General features: G+C 40.9%; 1 long non-coding RNA gene across 1 annotated transcript; it reads left to right on the top strand.

Moving 5' to 3' along the window:
- Positions 1–16: 16 nt before the first annotated feature.
- LOC140687171 (uncharacterized) lies at positions 17–11,295 on the top strand. Its single transcript, XR_012061325.1, has 3 exons — positions 17–82; positions 2,522–2,699; positions 11,162–11,295. It is a non-coding gene; the product is annotated as an uncharacterized lncRNA (long non-coding RNA).
- The last annotated feature ends 11,575 nt before the right edge of the window (positions 11,296–22,870 follow it).

Raw genomic sequence — 22,870 nt, forward strand, 5'->3', positions numbered from 1 at the left:
CCTTCCCAGGTGATATGCGCATGCGTGGACTAGGTGGCGCGGAGAGGCCTGCTGATGCGCTGTCTCCGTCTGCCCCCTAATGGTAAGCGAGAAGATTAAAAACAAAGGGAGGGGGTGAAAGGTGGGATTTCGTTGGAGGGTCCAGCAATAACGCAAAAGTACTTAATGCTGCTAAACTTTAAAATTATTAGAATAGCAAGTTTTGTGTTTTGTGTGACTTACCACAATTAAAAAAGAAACAAAGGGAAGCTCCTTGGGGCCAATAGGCAGAACTTTCTCCTCATGTGGATTACAGTGTCGACTTACATATAGTGTAATCTTTTAATAATTATATGAATTAAAGCCTCTGATATAAAAAGTAAAAATATTGCAACTTCCAAAACGTCTATTGTTCTGGGGTTTTGAGGGGATTTTTTAAACTTTATTTATTTATGTTTTTTACAATATCATTATTTGAATTAAAGTATAGTTGATGTACAATATTATGTTTGAGGGGATTTTTTTTGATAGTGATTTTTTACATTCTTACTTAAGCATATAGATTTTTATTAAAGGTTTGCGTGGCGTTAAGATAGACACCTCGTTTCTCGTTTCAAATAAAGTATTTCATGTTATTACTTCTGCCTCCCCAAGACAAAGTTTGGAAACGTGGTACAGGTGTAAAATTTTTTAATTGGTTAAATGAAAAGCAAGTCTTAAGTCCTTTAAAAGAGAGAAAGTAGAAAGGAACAGGGTAAGAATGGATTTAAATGTATTTAAACTTAAAAACCCTTTGCCTCAAAATGGATTTGTGATATTCATTTTAAAAATTCTCTATCCTGAAATGAATTCATAGTCACAATCTTTTTAAAAAAAATCTTCATTTTATCTGCCTATAATGCAAAGGGGAAGATTATAAACTACATAAAACATTTCTAGTATTGTTATTATGACTGATTTATTTAGTGTTATCATTTTTCTTTATATGTCTACTGTATAAAAAGAATTGTACTTTTTTTTTAAAGATTTTTATTAGTGAAGTAAAAAAAAAGTAGTGAAAGATTGTACACTGCTGAGAATTGGGAGCAGGCCAATCCGAGAGGAAAAATGGCCAAGAACTGTACTTTCTGATATTCTGTAACACTATATTTACTACCCACTGCGTTTCAGGCTTTGGGCCAAGAAATAGATATTTGAAGGTTTTTAGTTTTTGGCTGGTTTTATTATTGAAATATTTTTTCAAATAATGTGCACAACCTTTAACTTCCCCTACTTTTCCAGCATTACATTTTGCTGCATATATCATTGACGTTAAAAAAATCTCACTTTTTTGTGATCCACGTTTTCCTTTCAGTGCTTTCAGAGGATTCCTTTCAGATCCTCAAAGTGCTATCTTTGAGGCCTGGAGAACACATGCTGCTGAATTACCGCTGTTTTTCAAACCGTGCCCTCCCAAAGCAGAATGAACACTTCCTTACACAGTATTTAGGAAAATAGAATTTAAACACTAGGGGTCTTCAATGGAAAATTTGCCAAAAGACACAAAATCACTCTGACAATGTGAGAACAGGTTTGGAGATCAGCTAAATTTATTCTCAGGCCTTTGAAGATTTTCACGGGTGGGGAATTGGCAAGCCTGTTTATTAGAGCTATGTTGAAAGACCAGATGGGCTTTGGCTATGTGAGATATGTATGTATCTCCTCCCTGGTTACTCATTCTTTGTCTCTAAATGCCATTGAGGTGTGGAGGCATTTTTAACAAGCTCTTTGGTTGCCATAAACAATGGCAAACAAAATTACCATAAAGCTTAACTGAGCAAGGTAAGAAGCCTGTTGTAGTTAGACATAGTAAGAGGTCAAAGAGAACATACAGAAACACTGAAGAGATTTGAGGTTTACCGTGTATTGAGGTTAACCAGTTCTGCGCTACAGAGGAGGCTGGTAAATTAGTCTAGCCTCGTGACTTTGCATTTAACTCAGCCCCAATTTTCTGGCATCCCTGGGAAGACATTCTGCTAATTTTAATTTGAGAAACAGACAGAACTAATTATAAGTCAGTGTGAAAAATATTTTCATCGAGGTACAAAAAAATTATGAGAGGAGGAAAGAGAAAAGAGTTAGGGGCAAACAGGAAACTAATTTTATTTATTAACAACTGATCATCAGGATCCGGGTGGTTTGCCTATGATCTTCCCTCCTGCCGTCAGGGCAGCGTCTCGGGTGAGGGAAGAGTAAAGCCTCTTTTCTTCTCAGCACGACCTGGTGAGAAAAGCACCAGCAAGCCTGGTTCCGGGTCCAGCACCTTCTCGAGGCTCTGTGACCTGGTTCTGTAAAATGAGGGTAAGGACATCTATCCTACAGTATAGTTGTGAGAAATGGATGCGATCAGGGATGCACAGCACCTGGCACATCCTCACCAGGTAGAGGACACCCAAAAAGCAGTAGCTATTTGCATACTCAGAGCCTTTGAGTCCTTCAGATGCACGTTCGGTGGATCCATTAATAATCATTATAATTAATAATGTTCAACTCTGGTTCACAGGCACCCCGAGGAGAGGATGGACACAGATGATCCCAAATGGTGGTCAGAAGTCATTTCTAGTCCTTTGCTCACTCCCATGGAGACCTGGAAAGGTGGGATAGATTTCAACACGGGAGGGAGCTGAGCTGCCGTTTTGAGAAAATGTGTTTCCAGCTTCCTGCTAAAGCGTTCTTTCCAGGCACGTGACATTTATTTCAACAGATCGAGGGCAACATGAGTTGTTGAATCAGTACTAGCATGGAGCATTCTTAAGTGGAACAAGTAAGGGGGACAAAAGTATTCATAGAATGTCACTGTTTAGACATATTAAACAAACTTATGGTTACTGGGGGGGTAGAGGTGGGAAGGGATAAATTGGGAGTTTGAGACTTGCAAATATTAACTACTATATATAAAATAGATGAAAAATAAGTTTCTTCTGTATAGCACAGAGAACTATATTCAATATCTTGTAGTAACCTACAATGAAAAAGAATATGAAAAGGAGTATATGTATGTATATGTAGGACTGAAACATTATGCTGCACGCCAGAAATTGACATAACATTGTAAATTGAATATACTTCAACTAAAATAAAAGAATACCACTGCTTAGTAAAGAAAGAAGGAGGAGTACATACACCGGTACATGTAAATATACATATATTCTAAAATATATACCTATTTACGAGGAGAGGCCTCTTGTTTATTCTTTAGATAAAAGGACAAACCATAAATTTGTTTTAAAGTGGGTTAAAACACTTTAGTGAGAGGGAGGGACCAGGGCCAAGGACATGGAGATAAAAGCTATATTTCTCTGAATATGCTTTGTGTTGTAGAATGTGTGTTTGGAACCATGTGAGTATTTTACACAGTTATAACACAAAATTAAAAAGAAAAACTTTTAAACCTTCAAAACCAAAAGCAAAATGAAACAGATGAACCTGTGTATCCAGTTGGTGGCATCACACACAGAGAGAAGCTGTTCCCTGAAGCGTCATAACTGCAATTTGACTGTACACAAAAAATAAAAAAGTGAGATAAACTCCTAAACTGTTTTCAATAATCATGTTGTTAGTGGTGACTTTGCTATTGCTATTCTGAAATGTGTATGTATGTATTGTAATATGTTACTGTTATTGAGAACAGGGAGTTCTGGTGTGGGAGAAAGGATTTGCCCATGTAAGTTTGGTGAGTTTAAATAAAATACTATAATTATGAATTTAAGTTGAAGGTATGGTATGAATTCCTATGTATTTATCTTAAAAATGTGAGTGTGTATGTAACCAAGCAGGATCCTATGGGGCCTTCCCAGCACAGACCCCTCACATATCCACTACCTGCCTCCTGTTTGTGGAAAAGCTTTAGCCTCCAAGACCTTCCCCAAGTTCCAAAGAGCAAATTGAATCAGAGAAGTGAGGAAATGCAGAAGCAAAGAAAAATAGTCAAGCAAGATAAAAGAGTCAAGGACCTTTAATTCCTCTTCAAGGGCAGTAGATAATATCTTGAACCATATCTTTGAGCCGTTTTGCAGATACTGAAATCCCCACCAGGTGGAAGAAGTTAACTGCATGCTGACCACAAGCACATAGACCCAAGACTGGTTGAAACCCGAGGTTGGTAATGTTGACTCCCGATTACCTCTCCTTCAACCAGTCTGGGGCACGCAGTGTACAAAATGAGCCTGAAATTTCCTGTCACACCAGACAGCAAGGGAATTCTCAGAGATGCTAGGGTTGTGCCAGAAAGACTCGGGAGCCAACTTAAAGAGGTTCTCACTGGTCAAAAATGGGACCATTTGAGCGCCATATGGGATAATAACGACAATGGAATGAAACATACCAAATATGGGCAAATCCGTGAGTTCATCATGGTATCTGTATTCGCCTCCTAGCGCTGCTGTATTCAGTTAATACGAGGCAGCTTAAAACGAGAGAAATTTATTCTCACAGTTTGGAGGCTGTGAGTGTAAAATCAAGGTGTTGTCTGGGCCACATTCCCTCTAAGGCTCCAGGGGACAACCAATCCTTCCTTGCCTTCTCCAGCTTCTAGAGGTTGCCGGGAATCCTGGCCTCCCTGGGTTTGTAGCTGCATCACTCCGGTCTCTGCCTCTGTCGTCACACGGCCAGCTTTCCCGTGTGCGTCCTCTCCTGTTCTTATAAGGACACTCACCAGTCATGGGATGTAGGGCCCTCCCTGCTCTAATGAGGCCTCATCTTTCATTACATCTACCAAGACCCTGTTGCCAAACAGGTTCCCATACTTAGGTTCTGGGTGGATCTGGAGTTTGGGGAACATTATTCAACCCAGCCCAGGACTCAATGACAAAACAAAACAAAACAAAAACCAGTCTCACTGGTCACCTTAGGAAAATGCTTGGAGACAAACTTTTCTGTAAACCAGTAAATAAAAGGGAAGGGCTGAAGCATTCACCCTGCTTTACCTGTACTCACCGTACTTCAGGATGAGCGAGTAGTCCATAAGGGTAGTTGATAAGGTTACTCTTAATAGGGGGGTCCAGCTAACAAGGAAAGCAGGAATGCTAGAATTAGAACAGCACCATTTTGCAGCCTTTAGTGAGTGAATAATCTAAAGCAATGATCACTGGTGACTGCTAACATCACAAAAAGGAAAAACTAGACATGTGACTCCTGATGAAATATTGTTGGGAAAAAAAATGTGAACCTGAATCCAGATTCAGAGGAACATGTTAACCATCTACAACAACGTGGTCCAGATTGTGACATTAAAAAAAAGAGAAAAAGTAGTGGAGAACCAATAAATTAAAAGATACTTAACACAACATTGTAAATTGACTATACTTCAAAAAAAAAAGATACTTTAGAGATTTATGTATGGACTTGGTTTCAAAAATAGTCACCTCTAAGAGAAAGGAAGGAGAGGGAAGAGGGAAAATTTGATGATTTCCTTGAATAAGGAATTATTTTTTAAGGTGTAAAATGGTTAAGTTTGTAAAAAGTTTATCCATTAGAAATGCCTGTTCAAATATTTACAGATTCAATGTATGATATAAGGAATTTGCTTCCAAATAATGAGCATGGAGGAGAGTGGTTATCGATGGCTCAAAATTACCCGTAAATTGCTAACTGTTAAATCAAGTGATGCAGATGTGGAGATTTGCTCTGTGACTCTGCCTTGCTGTTGCATACATTAAAAAAATTCCATATTTTTGTTTTAAAAAATTATTTTTGAGATAGAGAAATTTGGCTGTGAATTAGGTATTTCTGATGATAAAAACTATTGTGTTAGGTGTGCTAATGTAATTAGAGCTACTTTATTGAGTTTTTATCTTGGAGAGTCACACTGAGGTAATTATAAACACAATTATATGCTGAAAGGAATTTGCTTTAAGGTCCTCACTGCACTGTCAGCAGTGGGGAGATAGAGGAAACAAGACTGGCTTATAGTGGTGATTGAAGCTGGGTATTAGGTACCTACGAGTTTGTTATGGTCTTCTATTTTTCTATATATTTGAAAATACCTTTAACAAAGAGTTTAAATAAAAATAAAACCCAAAGACAATAAATAAAACATTTCTCTTAAGCCACAAAGTATCAAAAGTTTTCCTTAGCTTAGTAATGTGGTTTTTGTTGTTAGCAATATCCATTAACATTAATGATGTTCATGACACGTAGCAGATGGACAATAGATATTTTTTGCCTGAATAATCATTCCAAGAATGTGTCAGAACGAAATGCATGACATTCCAAAAGTCAGGGTCACCTAAGTCAACTCAGGTTACTTTCCTTGATGTTAACCGTTGTGAAATAAATTACAAAATCTAATTGTTAGCGTCCATGAAATGCTGAAATTTTATACAGCTTCAGAAAAGCTAGGTATAATGTAAATGACAAATTAACTTCTAGGAATTGATATGGAGTCCTCTATAGTCTCATTTCAAATTTTTATTTTTGACAAAAGGAAGTGTCCCTGTGATGCCTTTTTTTAATGCAGGTTGCTTGAAGACAAAAAAAGGAGACATTGAATAACCTATTCGTGTTTCTCTCTGCTTGATAATTTAGTTCTCTCCCACTGTGGTACTGTGAATGTGTGCTCGTAGGGCCTCCCTAGCTCCACAGGGTGACGTGGAAGTGGTCACAGTCAGGCTACAAAACACTGCTTGCTGTTTATTGTTCTTTTAAGCCTTTAAGTTTGGGAGTCATTTATTACCCAGCAATAGATGATTAATAATGTCAAGGATACAGGTCTTAAAAGATGCCAGAATCCCTGCATGGGCTGGACCACTAAGGGCTCAGACCTTTTAGGAAAGAAGTTTTGAGCAAAGTAACTAAAAAAAAAAAATTTTTTTTTGATGCTAGCCAAAAGCAAGAGGATCTCAGAAAAGGTAGTGAAAAAGGGAAGTGATAAATGCCAGCTACAGGCTGGTGACTGTGGAATGGAGACTGGGGCTGGCATCTACCTGCATTTCCTTGCATTCTGTGTCATATTATTATTTTTAAATGTTTGTATCTCTTTCCTCTTCCTTTTTCTCATTGTTATATACAAAGTGAGTTGGTGCCAGTTAAACTTCCATTTGGTCCACAGGATGCAAAAAAATGAGATGGGATTGAAAGGAAGAGGACACTCCCCAAAGGTACTGGATTTGGAGTTCTTGCAGAACTCGGACCTGAGGACAGGGAGTGTGTTCAGGGTTGAGTGTGAGATTATGGTGGGTACATTGTTGGGGGTGAGAGTATTTAAAAATGTAAAATATGGGGGGAAGGTTATAGCTCAGTGGTAGAGTACCTGCTCAGCATGTACAAGGTCCTGGGTTTAATTCCCAGTACCTCCATTGAATGAATGAATGAATGAATGAGTAAACAAACAAACAAACAAACCTAATTACCTACCCCCCCCAAGAAAAAAACAACAAAAATTTTTAAATTTAAAAACAAAAATTTTTAAAAAGGTAACTTTAAACAAATGTTAAATATGTGGGAAGACATACAGATGAGTGCCAGATGGCACATGGTGGGTGTGGCAAAACCTGCTCATTGTCTTGGATCCAGTCTTTTTTTCCCTTAGGGGCAAAAGAATTTCTAGCAGGGCCAGCATTTCCCAGCCTGCACTGCAGTGTGGCGTGGTCATGTGTCTAAGCCCTAGCCAATGGGATGTAAGAAGAAGTGTGGCTTCCTCCCAGAATCATCCCAAGACACCCTGTGCACACACTCTGCTCCCTTTCTGCAGTATTGTCATCCATGCTGTTATTGTCACTTTAAGTCTCTGTCACTGGCAGTGAATCCAGTGAACAGTTCTTTGGGTTTTGCATGCTCAACCTCAACTTCCCATTCTTTTGGGGGACTTCCTCGATCTCATTCCTTATGGTTCTGGTGGGCTGTGAGTCACTAGGTTCCTCCTTGTTTCCCAGCAGGCAGCCAACCAGCCTCCCCCCTCCCCCTCCCCAGGAATGGAAACTTGGGCAGAGGGGCACAGAGTCCTCAGGCAGTGGGTCTAAGTTATTGTGACATCTGCCCCAAAGAGAAGATCTTGGAGGTCCCCAGACTGGCCCTGAATTGTGTCTTTTCTGAGTCCTGGTTACTCATATTTCCCTTTGATTCTCTGAGCTCCCTAGTATTCTTCCCATTCATCTGTTTTGTTTCCTTGATTCAGAGCAGCGTTCTGTTGCCTGCAACCCAAGAACCAGAGCTGATGATGTTCCCACCCTTTGTTTCCCATCCTTTCACCTCTGATGGTGCCAGTGTCTCTCCCTGGAATCCTGATCCTCCTTAGTCACCAGTGTTCCACAACCAATACCCCCATGGCTTAAAACAGCAACAACTATTTTGCTACCATGTCTCACGTTTCCGGGGGTTGAGTGGGCTCTGCTGAGTGGTTCTCCCTTAGGGTCCCTCATGTTTTTGCAGTCAGATGGTAGCGAGAGTGGCTTGAAGGCTCTCTGCATTTTCCAACACAGCAGTTCCTGGACACCACCTGGGTGTCCAACAATTCAACTCAGTTCTGATACTAACGACCTGGCGTTAGTGTCAGACTCCACAGATGTAAAGGCTCAGTCCCCCAAGATGGCCCTCACTTCAGATGCCACCACCTGGGGGCCACTTGTAATTCTGATAGAGCAGCTATAAATCTGGGGGTTCCCACAGCCCCTGTTCAGGTTGGACAGATCACTAGGATGACTCATAGAACTCAGAAACCACTATATTTATGATGATTGGTTTATTAAAAGGGATACAAACAGCCAGATGAAGATTCCATTACGATACAATGGAATATAATTCAGCACTAAAAAGGAAGGAAATCCTGCCATTTGTGACAACAGGGATGATCCCGGAGGACATTCTGCTACGTGACATAAGCCGGGTACAGGAGGACAAATACTGCATGATGCCACTTCTACGAGGAACCTAGAAGTGTCAAACTCATAAAGCGGGGATTGGAATAGTGGTTGCCAAAGGGATGAGGGGAGATGGAAACGGGCAGGTGTTAGTCAAAGGGTACAAAGTTTCAGTTTTAGAAGGTGAGTAAGTCCTAGAGAGCTACACGTAGCATGGCACCCGGAATTAATCTCACTGTACTGTATGTGGAAAAATTTGCTAGGAGTGCAGGTCCTACATTAAGTGTTCTTTTTTGTTTGTTTCTGTTTTTCGGGGGGAGGTAATTAAGGGTTTTTTTTAATTTAACTGGAGGTACTGGGGATCAAATCCATGATCTTGTGCATGCTCTTGTGCACGCTAAGCATGCACTCTATCACTGAGCTATACCCTCCCCCTTATAACAAATAATAATAATAAGAAAAGGAGGCAGGAGAAACTGTGGAGCTGATGAATATATTTAGGGCAGAGATGGTGGGGAAAGTTTCACAGGTGTATGATTACCTCCAAGCTCATCAAGTTACATACACGAAATATGTCTAGCTTTTTGCACATCACTCATCTTTCAATAAAGTGTTTTTTTAAAAAAAAGAGTTGTTTAGGATGAGATCCAAGGTGGGAGGAAGCACAGAGCCCCCATGCCCTCTCCTCATGCAATCTGGACACCCCATCCTCCCAGCATGTAGGTGTGCTCCCAAACCCAGCAGCTCCTCCGGCCCCATGGTTGCAGGATTTTATCACACAGACACAGTTGGTTAAATCACTGGCCACAAGACTGAACTCAATCTCTAGTCCCAGTCCTATCTCTGGAAGTAGGGGCGGGTTCCAATCCTCTAATCTCATGGTTGGTTTTTCCAGTGCTCAGCCCTCACCCTGAAGCTATCTCAGGGCCCAGGCCTGAGCCAGTTTATTAGCATAAATTTAGGTATCCTGGAAAAGGTCTCCTTTTGAGTAACAAAAGACACTCCCATCACTCAGGAAATTCCAAAGGTGTTAGGAGCCCTGTGCCAGGAATTGGGGACAAAGATCACATAGGGTTGTTTTTTTTATACCGCAGTCCCTCACTCAAGAATCCAACAGCTGATGCTGGCTATTGGCTGGGCCCTCAGCTGGGGCTGTCATTCTGAGCACCTGTGTATGGGGCCTTTTCATGTGGCTTAGACCTTCTCACAGTTGGGCAACTGGGTTCCAAAAGCAGGCGTCCAAGGAGAGAGGGGATAGCTCAGTGATAGAGTGCACACTTAGTGGGCACAAGGTCCTGGGTTCAATTCCCAGTACCTCCATTTAAAAACTTAATAAATAAAATAAAATAAAAAGCAAGCTTCCAGGAGACCCCCGGTAGACCTCTGGCACCACTTCTGCCATAGACATGATCCAGCCCAGCCTCAGGGGGAGGGGCCGTAGATCTCATTTCTCACTGGGAGATGGGTCAATATCACTTTGTAGGAAAGTCATGTCGGATAGGAGATCTTTGGTGGCCAACTTGGAGAATATAGTCCTCCACAACTATGGAAGCCCAGTGGATACCTGTCCTTTTAGATCTAGGCCAAGTCCTCGTCTTCCTGTGGACATGGCGGACTCATCTCTCTGCCCTCACTTCTATCTTCCAAACCACAGATGGTATATGGAAGCTCCTTGAGGGCAGAACCAGATTTTTAAACGTTTTTAATGAAATAATAAATAAAGGAAGCAGCTTAGCGTAGTGACTAAGACAGCAGGCACTAGCATCACTAGTTCGGTTCAAAGTGCCATTTGCCAGAGACCTGATTTCGCACGAGTTACTAAATGTGGATATGCCTCAATTTCCTCATCTGTGAAATGGGTATAGTAGCACTATCTTACCCATGAGCTGCTTTGAGAATTACAAATAATACAATAAAAGTATATGCAGTGCTTGGTAAATAGTATGTGTTCAATGATTAGTTTTTTCTTGTTATTATCAATAATAATAATAATAATTATTATTATTATTAACTATGATAATAACACATCCCCCTCAATACCCATAATAGTAAATGTGATGGTTAATTTTTTATCAAAGTATAGTCGATTTACAATGTTGTGTTAATTATGTGATGGTTAATTTTATGTGTTAACTTGACTAGGCCATAGGGTGCCCAGAGATTTGGTTAAACATTACTCTGGATGTGTCTGTGAGAGTGTTCCAGGATGAGATTAACATTTGAATCAGTAGACTGAGTAAAGCGGAATCCACTGGAGACTTGAGCAGAACAGATGGGGTAAGGGAGAATTTGCTGATTGTCTTCAAGCTGAGACTGGAACTTACACCAACTATTCTCTTGGTCCTCAGGCCTTTGGACTTGGACTAGAAGGACCAGCTCTCCTGAGTCTCCAGTTTGCAGCAGACAGCAGGTCATGGGACTCCACAGCCTGTGTAACTGCATGAACCAATCCCTCATAATAAATCTCAGCTTTTTCCTGTAACTCTCTCTGTGTCTCTCTCTCTGTTTCTCTGTATTTCTCCTGTTGGTTCTCTTTCTCTGAAGAACCCTGACCAGTACAATAAGCCCTATTACATTTTTATTCATAGCATTTATCCATGTATCTGAAGTTATACATAAAAATAAGCACAGTACACAGTATACATTGCAGGAGAAGCACAGCTCCCACTCCTACTGGGACTGCGGGGCCCTCGTGAGGGCGACATCAGGGCAAGACGGCTCTGTTCCTGCAGCAGAAGCCACCGAACGGAAGGAAAGTTCATGTGGGCATTTGTGATTGTCCCGCCAAGGAGGGGCCTGTTGGCATCACCTGCTTCGTCCTCGGTCTAACCCATACCGTCCAATATGGCAGCCACACAGGGCTACTGAACTTATGAAATTTACTTCGCTTTAAATTTAAAAGCTGATACTCAAATTCAGTTACTGAAAAACTTAATTATGTGTAGAAGAATTTGGGTATAGAAATCTACATTTTCAATAATAAATTAAAAAATTTAAATGCAGATCAAGTATTTCTGATGAAAATTTAGCATCTAAATTGAAATGTGATACAAATGAAAATACACACCAGATTTCAAAGACCAAGTACCAAAAAAGAGTATAAAACATCTATCAAAATTCATCATCTCAAAATTGTACATCTCAAATAAGTGTAGTTTACTGTACAGGAATCATACTGTAATAAAGGTGTTAAAAAAAGTATAAAATATTTCTCAATTACAAGACAGAAAGAGACTCACAGACATAGAAAACAAATTTATGGTTAACAAGGAGGGTAGTGGGGAGGGAGGGATAAACTGAGAGTTTGCGATTGGCAGATACAGACTGCTATCTACAGAATAACTAAACAACAAGGACCTACTGTATAGCACAGAGAGCTATATGCAATAGCTTGTAATAACCTATAATGAAAAAGAATATGAAAAAAGTACATATGTGTAACTGAATCATGATGCTGTACACCAGAAACTAACATAACATTATAAATCAACTATACTTCAATTTTAAAAAACTCATAATTTTTTACATTGATTACATGTTGAAACAATATTTTCACTCTATTGAGTTAAATAAAACCTATGATTAAAATTAATTGCATGATTCCAAACTCACCAAGTTGTATACATTAAATGCATACAGCTTTTTGTGTCAATCATACCTCTATAAAGTGGTTTAAAAATATTAGTTGCATTTGCTTCCTTTTGCTCTTTTTAATGCGCTTTAAAAACATTTCCAGGGAGATAAGCTTGTGTGACACACCACACCTAGAAACCTTAGTAAAGGTTAGCAGCAGGCTTAGCAGCTGGCTTGGGCTTTGAAGGGGTGAGAGGTAATCCTAACAGCTCTCCCACCTGAATTCTTACCCTCAGGCCTCCACCTGTTCAGAGTTCAGGGACAAAATCGGTGAACCCAGAGGAGGATGGGGCCCAAGCAGACAGCATGCTCTTGGCTCACAGGCACAAGCCCATTGGCTGATGCTGCCTTTGTACCCAAGCCCAGCACCTGCTGGCCCCAGGTGAGCCTGGGGAATCATCCTCATCTTACCTGGGAGGATCCAGAGAGAGTGGGTAAAGGAAAGAAGAGATGAACAGTATGTTATTTAAAGTTTCAGTGGTAACCAAGGGAAGACCTGAAATAGTGTAAATACAGCAAAGAAAGGAACAGTGCTATCAGTGAACTTAATTTCCACTTATCACAGTAGAAAAGCCAAGAGATAATGCTGACAGTTCATCAAACAAGAAATGGTGGTATCAGCTTGTTCTTTGGAGAGAGAAGAAATCACTGCCAGAAAACTGATACAGCTAAAAATGTACATTTAAGTTTAATGCCCTTTTGTTTCATTTGTTATATTTCACAATATAAGTTTTAAAAAAGTGGTTGATGGCCATCATTAAAAAATCCACAAATGACAAATGCTGGAGAGGCTGTGGAGAAAAAGGGAATCATCCTACACTGTAGTTGGAATGTAGTTTGGTGCAGCCATTATGGAAAACAGTATGGAGATTCCTCAAAAAAATAAAAATAGACTTACCATGTCATCCAGCAATCCCACTCCTGGGCATGTATCCAGGGGGAATTCTAATTCTCGAAAAGATACATGCACCCCAATGTTCATAGCTGTACTATTTACAATAGCCAAGAGATAGAAACAAACTAAATGTCCATCGACAGATGACTGGATAAAGTTAAGGTGTATTTATACAATGGAATACTACTCAGCCATAAAAAATAAAATAATGCCATTTGCAGCAACACGGATGGACTTGGAAATTGTCATTCTAAGTAAGAAAGAGAAATAAAAATACCATATGATATCACTTATATATATGTGGAATCTAAAAAAAGACAGATGAACTTATTTACAAAATAAAAACAGATTCACAGACATGGAAAACAAACTTAGGGTTATGGGGAGCAGGTAGGAGGAAGTAGATGGGAAGGGATACATTGGGAGTTCGAGATTTGCAGATACTAACTACTGTATATAAAATATATAAACAATTAAGTTTTTTATTGTATAACAGGGAACTACATTCAATATCTCATAGTGACCTATAATGAAAAAGAATATGAAAATGAATATATGTGTGTTCATGTATGACTGAACTATTATGCTGTACACCTGAAATTGACACAACATTGTAAACAGACTATACTTCAATTGAAAAAAAGTGGTTAACTCTTGGGGACAGACCGGGGGATGTGGAGACCCGAGGAGCGGTGGGGCCGGGGACTGTGGTCCTCAGGATGAGCTCAGCTGCACTAACTGCGCTTTAACAATGTGCGTGTGTTTTTATTCACAAAAAAATTCCAGTAACAAAGTAACTAGTGTCTGGCTCCTTCCTTCTTCTTGTGTGTACAGCCCTTGCTGGAACTGGACTCACAGAATTGAGAGCACAAGGTTCATTCTCATCACGTGGACGAGCAAAAAGGCTTGATGATGGGCCACCGGGGCGCCTCTCATTGAAGGAATCTGGATCATATCCTGGGGTTGGGTTCTTTTCATCAAGATCAGAAAGTACATTCACACCCTTGAGATCTTTTTGACTTTCTTTTTGCAGTCTCTTAGTGCAAGTTTAATTTTTATTCCTATTTTGAGCCAGTATTACATGCCACAAATGGTGAAAAGTCTCCCTCACTCCCCTTCCCCCACGTAGAGACCCCTCACCAAAGCCAGCACTGTCACCAGCTGCACATCAATAAGCATGTCTCTGTAACAGAATTTTTCTTTTTTGAGGGGGGGAGGTCATTAGGGTTATTTATTTGTTTATTTACTTATTTATTTTAATGGAAGTACTGGGGATTAAACCCAGGACTTCGTGCTTGCTAAGCACATGCTCTACCACTGAGCTATACCTTCCCCCTACCAGAATTTTTCTTATTTGGGCAGATTCTTGAATTTTTTCTTTTCCTGCGTTCTGGTCCACACATTTCAGAAGATTCTTCACTAAGTTAGTAGTTAAAAGAGAGGCCTGGTGATAATTACACACACCAAAGTGTTCAACACCATCTGCATTTCCCCCAGGAAAAGGCAAATTAATGAGATACTGCTAGAAACCTACCAGAATTGACTAAAATTAAAAAGATTATTAAAAAAAAAAAAAGACTGAGAACACCGAGTGTACCGTGGGTACACTGTTGATGGGAACGTGAAATGGGATGATGCCTTTGGGGAAAAAGTCTTACCATTTCTTTTTGTTTTGAACACAGCTAATTTATTCCTTCCCTCTTGGCCACCCTGTTAGTATAGGTTTGGTTCAGCAACTCCCCACCACGGTGAGCAGGGGCTGGGGCGGTCCTTTACTTCCAGCTTGAGATGGTGCAAATTGTCCTCTTCTCTCTCTCTGTCACCTTCCCAAGCTGAACAGAGTGCAAAGCACTTTTCCATGAAGTCTATTTCAGTCCAGAAGCTGTCCCTGCTGTAAGCAGCTGGAAGCCACCCTCCTGGAGACGGGCTAGGGGAAGCACATGTGGTCCTCTTTCTAGGGTGTGGGTTACACATAATGCAGACCTGAGCATACTTTTCAGAACTTCCCCGTGTGGGGGTCAGTATTTTCATTATTTTTTTATGACTTGTTCAATGTCCATGTCTAGTCAACATTGTGAGGGTAAAGTCCAGTCTGCTGTGACAATTTGCAGGGACCAGGTATTTCCATCAGGACTCATGGGGCCAAGTGAAGCTTCTAGTCCCTCTATCAGGGAGATGGACAGGGAGCCACGTTCTTCTGACATCCATTGCCTTCTCCGCTTGGACCAGATCTGGTTTCAGCTTCATCTCAAGTATTCCGATTTTATTTTGTTTGAGTTCTGGAACTTCTGAGCCCACCCATTCAACCAGTTCAATCATCTTTTGCTGCTGAAACAGGAGGATAGAGTTTTCTCTCTCCCAGTCCTAGAAGAGGGTCAGACTGTGCCCAGTATCCAAAAGTCCCCAACCATTCTGGGAGAAGCTTTGAAGGTATTGATTAGAGCTCTTTCAGAGTGAAATGGGAGGGAAGACACGTTCCTCTTGTTTACCAGTTTTTTGTAAAAGGGTATGAATAAAGATACAGATAGAAGATAGGTGTAGGGCAAGGTGTGTGGGAAGGAGCTTGGACCTTCCTGGCTCTCCCAGCACCTCCATGTGTTCACCAACACAGATCTCACAGTTTCTTATAAAACAAAATATCCCTACCCTATGAGCTACTTATCCATGATAAGTGAAAATGCACTAAAAGATTTGTTCAGGGCAGGGGGGAGGATATAGCTTAGTGGTAGAGCATGTGCTTAGCATGCATGAGGTCCTGGGTTCAATCCCCAGTAGCTCCATTAAAAATAAGTAGATAAAAAAAAATAAACCTAATTACCTCCCCTCCTAAAACTTTTTTTTAATAAAAAAAAAGAGACAAAGAATCTGTTCATTAACAAGAAGAAAGATTTGTATAAAAATGTTCTTAGCAGCTTTATTCATATTGGCCCAAATTGGAAGCACCCTAGGCGTCCATCAATGGGAAATCCATAAACCATGAAATACCCCTCAATGGATTACTACTCAGTGGTAAAAAGGAACACATTTCTGATGAATCTCCAAAAGCATGATGCTGAGGGGAAGAATTCAGATGCCAAAGAGTACATATTGTATGATTCCTTTTAGATGAAGTTCTAAGTGAAGAAGATTTAAACAGAGAGAGATCAAATGGGAAGAGACATGAGGGATTCCCTGGGGTGATGGTATGCTTTATATATGGAGGATTTTTCCTTACACAGCTATGTATATTTGTCAAAACTCGGCGAATGGCAAACTTAAGATTTGCAAATTTCATCGTATGTAATTTTTACTTTAAAAAAAGCAAGTTATGGGGGGGGTATAGGTCAGTGGTAGAGCTCATGCTTAGCAGGCATGAAGTGCTGGGTTCAATCCCCAGTACCTCCATTTAAAAAAGAAAAGAAAAAAAAGCAAGCTATAAACATATGTAATTCATTATATGCATGCTGAATTAGTTAAGGGTGAAATGTACTAATTTCTGTGCTTCTTTTGAAATGCATAAAATCAGATGAATTGTGGAATGGATCAATAGCCCAATATGTGATAAAGAAAGAACAGTAAAATGTTGACTGTAGGATTTAGACAGATACATGGATGTATTCACTGTATATTCCTTTCAACTCTTCTGTGCGATTGAAAATTTTTACAATAAAATGTGGGAGAGGAGAGAAAAAGAGAAGTGTGGGCAAGAGTGTGCTTCATATCAAGAAGTAGATCCTTCTCAGGGGAGGGCAGAGCTCAGCGGCAGAGCATGTGCTTAGCACGCCCAAGATCCTCGGTTCAATCCCCAGTACTGTTGCTGAAAAACCTGCCCCTTTCCCCCAATAGCCAAATTGAGAGTTGGAGGCAGAGTTTGGGGACAATTAGAAAAGAATAGCTGTATTGTTTTGCCAGGCAAAGGCAGTCACAGCAGGCTCATGTCTTGAAGACTGTGAGCCCATCTTGGGGTAAGGGTCCTGAGGTTTTAGAGAAAAATAGGAACAGGAGGGTGATAACACTCTAGGTGTGGGCAGGGGCTACATTCCTTTCATCCTGATAAGAAATTGGTGAAGTCTGGAGGAATTGAGAAGGGTCTGCCCATTTTATTGAGGTTGTCAGTGCATGACCTTCTGTCAAGACCTCTAGGGTAAAAGGATAAGTTATTCTAAGAAAAGAATGCACGGTACAATGGAATACTATTCAGCCATAAAAACTGACAACATAGTGCCATTTGCAGCAACATGAATATTCCTGGAGAATGTCATTCTAAGTGAAATAAGCCAGAAAGAGAAAGAAAAATACCATATGAGATCACTTACATGAGGAATCTAAAAAAAAAAAACAACATAAATACAAAACAGAAGCAGACTCATAGATGTAGAATACAAACTTGTGGTTGCCAGGGGGACAGGGGGTGGGAAGGGACTGGGATTTCAAAATGTAGAATAGATAAACAAGATCATACTGTGTAGCACAGGGAAATACATACAGGATCTTGTGGTGGCTCCCAGCAAAAGAGAATGTGACAATGAATGTACGTATGCTCATGTATAACTGAAAAATTGTCCTCTACACTGGAATTTGATTTGACACAACATTGTAAAATAACTATAACTCAATACAAAAAGATTTAAAAAAAAAAGACTCCATCTCCAAATACAGTCACATTCTAAGGTACTGGGGTGCTAAGGCTTCAACGCATGAGTTTTGGAGATACAGCTAAGCGTATCACACCCACGGGAGAGTGGCTGAACAGACCATGAGATATCCGCACACGGGAGTACTATGCAGCTGTAAGAAGAAAGGACAGGGAAACTCTCTCTGAACCGATACGGGGCAACATCCAAGATGTGTTCTCAGCTCATAAACAGCAAGGTGCAGAACGCTCTGTGTGTTACCTAGGGAAAATACGTACATGCTTCTATATGTGTACATGCAGCAGAGTCTTCGAATATTCCCTGAAAATGGACTATTTTCATATTGGATTACTGACCACTTCTTATTTTTTCATTTTTAAATTTTCTAATTGAAGTATTGTTGATTTACAATGTTGTGTTAGTTTGGGGTACACAGCGTAGTGATTAAGTTATACTTTTATATACATATATATACACATATATTCTTTTTCATTATAGATTATTACAAGGTAATAAATATAGTTCCCTGCTCTATAGAGTAGGTCCGTATTGTTTATTTTATATATAGTAGTTTGTACCTGCAAATCCCAGACTCCTAATTTGTCCCTCCTCCCTCTTTACCCTTTGGAAACCATAAGTTTGTTTTCTGTCTGTGAATGTCTGTTTTGTAAATAAGTTCATTTTGTTATTTTTTGAAGATTCCACATGTAAGTGATATCACATTATTAAAAAAAATGCACGGTGGTGGGGGGGCCCACAGGGTCCTGCTGTTTCTGTACCTCTATTAAATAATAATAATAATAAATAAATAAACCCAATTACCTCCCCCACCAAAACCCAAGGATAAAATACTGAGTTTTTTTTTTTAAAGAAAGAAAAAAAAAGGAAAAAAAGAATAAGAAAAAAAAAGTGTGTATTTCTCTACTGCCTCCTTGTTACCTCATTGTTACCACCTGCTCACTGGTGTCACATCTTTGCTATGTCACCAGAAGTGAGCTGGTTAAGGAAAGTACTGTTTGTCTTTAACTATCTCCAGCTGCTCACCCCAGGGGACGTGGCCAGGAATAGGACTCTGCGGTTTTCTGGCCACAAAGTTTCCCTGCTCCAAAGTGGGCTAATCATTCAAGTCACCATGCTGCCCTGAGTGGGGGTGGGGGTGGGGGTGGCGACAGGAGTGGGGGCTGTCCTCCTCTAAAGTGCTGGATCTCTCAGAGCTTCTTTTGGCTTATTTCTTTCTACTGGAAGAACACATGTTCCTGTAGCTTCTTGGGATATGGTGTGTGGGAGGTAAAACTTTTCTACAACTAACTTGTCTGAAAATGTTCCTGTTTTACCTGTCCCCTGGATCAATAGTTTGGCTCTGAGTAGACTTCTTGGCTGAAGATGGTTTTCCTTTAGAATCCTGAAGGCGTTGCTCCCACCAGTGTAACTGTTGGGAAACATGAAACTGTGCTACTTCCGGTTTCCTTCTGACGTGTGTTTTCTCTTGGGAAGCTTCTGGGATATTATCTGTTCCCATTGTTCTGCAGTTTCACCAGATGTGCTCTGGGGCGGGGCTATTTTCGTCTGCTGGGCTGGCACTTTTCGTCTGTAAACGCCTGTCCTTCAGATCTGGGAAATGTTCTTGCGTATTTTCATGGATGTTTTCCTTCTTTGCCTTTCCTTTACTCTTTCTTTTCTATTTTAGGATATTATTAGGATGGTTGGACCTCCCGGACTGGTTCCCTAACGTTCTCATCATTTGCTGTTTTCTCTCTCTCCATGTCTTTTGAGTCTTCTGAGAGATTTCCTCATCTTGCTGTTCTAATTTTGCTATTGATTTTTTTTCTGCTAGCTTGCTTTTAATTTCTGCGGTTTTGTTGGTTTGTTTGCATCATTTGAATGTTTCTTTTTTTTTTTTTTTAAGCGCTTCCTTCTTATTCATGGTTGAACTGTATTCTCTGAACAATAATGATGGCTTTGGAAAAAAAAACTTTCCTTCTTCCTGCTGTGTTTTCTCCAGATGTATTTATTTTGATTATTTTGACTTCTACCTTCCATTCTGGACGCTTTCCCCATATATGTTAGTCCATAGTTGGTTAGTCTGTTGCTAATCAGGGGTGGAAACTAGGAGTTAATGAGATGCTTTAAAGGAGTGGGAGGCTTCCTGGAGACCCTTCCCCGTGTTGATACCTATTTGGTCTTTCCTCCTCAGCTAGAAAGGTTCTCCAGGGCAGGCTACTAAATCCTTACGTTTTTGTTTTGTTTTTCAGGCCCTATGCCTGGAGTTACCCCCCACCTCCCACCCTTGAAATACTCTCTGGTTTACCCTCTCTAGAGAGGAACCTCCAGTCCTCGTAGGGGAAGGGAAGGCAGCCACCCTGCCCAGCGCGTGAATGGAAGCCACACAGACTGCGTGCTCCTGCTTCTTACTTCTCACTCCATCATCCCCAGTTCCACAGGCGCCTGGTGCTACCAATTCCCAGCCCTTTGATGAATCTCCAGTGTTCACCTGCTGCTGATCAGCTCTTCCCACTGCTAGATTAGGTAGCTAAACCAGTCTGTCCCCTCATTCCAGCTTCCAGTATCTTTTATCTTCTCTATACTTTATCTTTCTGTTCTATTACGTGTCCTTTTTTTTTCCCCGTGAAACACCTTTTCTGAAATTCTGGTGGAATGTGGGGTAAAAGGGACATTAGATACTTGCATCTAATCCATGTCAGCCTGGAAATGAATCCTTTATGTTCACTTGCCTAGGAAGCATCTCCCTCACTGGGATGCAGGTTTCCCTGATGGCAGGGATCCACTTTATTAACTTCTCACTCCCAACACCTGGACAGTAACCAGAACAAAATAAACGACTGACCCCGAATGAAGGACCTAAGTACGATATATGATTGCCTACATAACAGGCACTCGAGAAATAACTATGCAGCACATTCAGGAACATGCATGGTCTGAAATTTACTTTTTTAGTTTTCATTTTAATTCTTTTGGACCATCGGTTGCCATACAGAACATTGCAAGTGAATACTCAAGGCCCAATTGGAGAAGTTTTAAATTAAGTTTTAAACGTACTCAGTTTTCAATGAAAGCTGATTTTCACTTGTGGGTTGTCCGTTAATTTTATTCTTTTATGTATTGTTATTATGTAGTTATCGTCTGACCTTTCGTATGGTGGATTTTCACTTCATCAATCTGGAGAAATAACCATCTCAATGTGGTTGTGTCACATGTTTGCTCAAAAAAACTTACCAGAATAAAGTCCACACTCAAGGCGGTCTGTAATCCATCCTGCAATTACCCCTCTGGATTCTAGACCTGGAGCAGCACAAATGACTGATTCTCTCTGGGTCATGACTGCGTCTTTAACTTCTCAGACTTTGTTCTCTCCCTAGATAACTCTTTTCTTCTTATTCCATCGAGACCCACCCCCAAATCCTCCACAGATCCATTTTTCAACTCTCATCTCTTTGAGGAAAGCCTTCTGATTAGCGGGAATGTAGCCTTCTGCCTCCTGAGAAGCACCGTGTTCGTACCCCACTTCCAGGACTGAGCACAGTGGGCCTAAAATCCTGGCAACTGTATTCATTTCCCATCAGCCTCTTACGCAAGAGCAGCACTGAAATGTTTGTTTAATTAAATGACTGAGCCCAGGCCCCACCTTTCACTTGCTCCTTGTCTGAAGATAGGAAGGTAATTATACTTTGTAGTGGAGGCTGGTCATAGATTCACTGGACATTTCTATCAGCAAAGGGGACACAGTTGCTCTAGGTCCTGGAAATTTCAACTCCTCTTCAAGGGAGATCTTTATGAACAAAGAAGAGATGTTTTTTGCTCTGGAAACATTTTATGTTGAAATAATTGCAAGACCAAAGCTTAAAAAAAAAACTTTATAGAAAAGGTCTGATTTCAGAGAAGTTGCTACAACACTTTTAACAGAATGAGTTAAAGGAAGAGAAGGCCAACAAGATGAAACTTACCACTGGAGCTAACTCCGGGAAGGTCCACTCTCAAGAAGGGTTGAAGGGAGTATGAACTGGTTACTACCTTGTAGGAGAGCAGCGCAGCGACACGCACAAAGCTTTAAAACAAATTCACCCCTATGAACCCAGTAACTCCATTTTGGGGAATGCAGCCTAAAGAAATCAGGCTACAAAGATTCTTGCACAAACATGTTCAACCCAGCATTGTTTCTCAAATAGAGACAAGCCAACTGTCTGATAATAGAGGAATTGGTTAAATCAAGGTACATGTGCATAATAGTGACTAGCTAAGAAAAATGTTCTAACAATGGTTCAGCATGATTTCCCAATTTTGTTTTAAATATGTTCATCATGTATATAAAGACGTGACTAAGAGGAAATACACCAAAATACTCGCCCTTTAATGGTCTAACAGAGCACGATCCCCAGAACTTCGTGCAAAACAGGACACTGAAGGCTCAAGGCATTAAAAAAAAGTTAATTAAGAGCAATTAGAAAATGTATACGCAAGGGAGGAAAGTGCAACACATTCTAGGCTGAATGAACATGGTTAGCTCTGAATAATGGTACGAGTATGGTCTTTTCTTCATGGTTTTAGGTTCCGAATTTTCTAGAAAAACCTTGTCGTCGCCTAAATTACGGGTCTCACATGAAACGGACAGACCACCGCCCTTCGGACGGCCTCGGACGGCCTCGGACGGGAGCTGGTAGAGAGGCGCTGGGAACCCGCTCCCGGAAACCAAGGCTCCTGGAAGCGAAGGCGCGGCTCGAGGCCGAACCCGGGCTGGCCGGGCGGGGCGCACAAAGATGGCGGCCGGCCCGCCCCCCGCCCCCCGCCCCGCGGCCGGAGCCGAGCGCGCCCGAGCGTCTCCGAAGCCGAGAGAAACCCCGGGAGCTGCGCGAGCGGGAGCGGCCCCGCCCCGGAGCCTGGGAGCGGCGGCGCCGGCGCGG

This window comes from Vicugna pacos, chromosome 18, assembly GCF_048564905.1.
Source record: "Vicugna pacos chromosome 18, VicPac4, whole genome shotgun sequence".
NCBI classification, from domain to species: domain Eukaryota; kingdom Metazoa; phylum Chordata; class Mammalia; order Artiodactyla; family Camelidae; genus Vicugna; species Vicugna pacos.